At 45.4% G+C, this 1,184-nt stretch overlaps 1 protein-coding gene across 7 annotated transcripts in view; it reads right to left on the bottom strand.

The window, feature by feature from the left end:
- Epn2 (epsin 2) overlaps positions 1–1,184 on the bottom strand; it is a 58,160-nt gene that overhangs the window by 6,329 nt on the left and 50,647 nt on the right. The gene's annotated exons all lie outside the window — the stretch shown is intronic.

The raw sequence follows: 1,184 nt of genomic DNA, 5'->3' as shown, positions 1-1,184 counted from the left end.
CACACACACACACACACACACACACACACACACACACACACACACACCAATTTTAAAAAAATGTTTCTAAGTGCAATAATGTAATGCACTGTAACCTGGAACTGTTAAGCCAAACCAAGCCCTCACACTCAGGGGTGGGGGCACCAACAACTCAGAAGTAACTTCAGAAAGTTCTAGACACATGGAGTGAGGGCAGAGGATATAACAGCACACAAATATGTACCTTACCAACTAAGGCTGCCCAGGAAGAGTACGCAGTTCTTCCTGAACTGAATACGCAGTCCAGAGCCTATTAGCCAAAAATGCCTAGAGACTGCCCTCTAGTAAGTGCACAGAGAGCAAAGCTAAAAGACCTTCTGAACATTTCCTACCACAAAGGAGGCTTGGAGGGGTTTCCCAAGCCAAAAGAGACTATAAGGGTAAGTCTACTTCCCCTACAAAAGCAGACTTCACCCCAGACATGAAGTTTGGCAGCCTCCATCTGACCCTGCTTGGCTCCCCAGAGGCACTCTCCTCTCCCGTCAGCCTTGGCTCTGCTCTAGTAGAGTATCAAGAAAAGAGGGAACAGAATAGGCGGGTGCTCATCACCAGCTTCAGCACAACACTTTCAAACTAAGAGCAGCAAGGTCAACTTAGGGGGTCACAACTGCCCTTCACAAGAGTGGGACAGGGCTGGTGGGACAGCTGGGCCAGTAAAAGTGCTTACAACCAAACCAAGCCTAGCAATGTGAGTTCAAGCCTTAGGACTCAGGTGATAGTCGAAGAGAACCAACCAACTTCCACTAGTTGTCCTCTGACCTCTATGCATGAACCACCTTACACCCCTACACACACATACAGGGGGAGGGGAGGACTTTAAATGTGGAGGTAGAAAATATTTCTGTGTATATCTAATGTTAAAGGTCAAGCCTGTGTGTGGATTTTTTAATCACTATATGAAAATATGAAATAAATCACCCTTTCTTGTAGAAGACAAATGTTTAAACACTGCTGCATTTCCAGGTTCACTGCACAATGCCCTGAACCCTGAGTTGTGAAATGTGCCTCCTGCTTTGCCTTTAATTTATCACACTTTGAAACAATATACTAGATAGCTGTGCCAGATTTCTGAATTTATCATATAAATAAGGTAGGGGTGTGTGTGTGTGTGTGTGTGTGTGTGTGTGTGTGTGTGTGTGTGTGTG

The sequence above is a fragment of the Psammomys obesus genome, unplaced genomic scaffold (assembly GCF_907164565.1).
Source record: "Psammomys obesus unplaced genomic scaffold, mPsaObe1.curated_primary_1811, whole genome shotgun sequence".
Classification (NCBI taxonomy): Eukaryota; Metazoa; Chordata; class Mammalia; order Rodentia; family Muridae; genus Psammomys; species Psammomys obesus.
The sequence above is the reverse complement of the archived record's forward strand: the minus strand, read 5'-3'. Positions and strand labels throughout refer to the sequence as shown.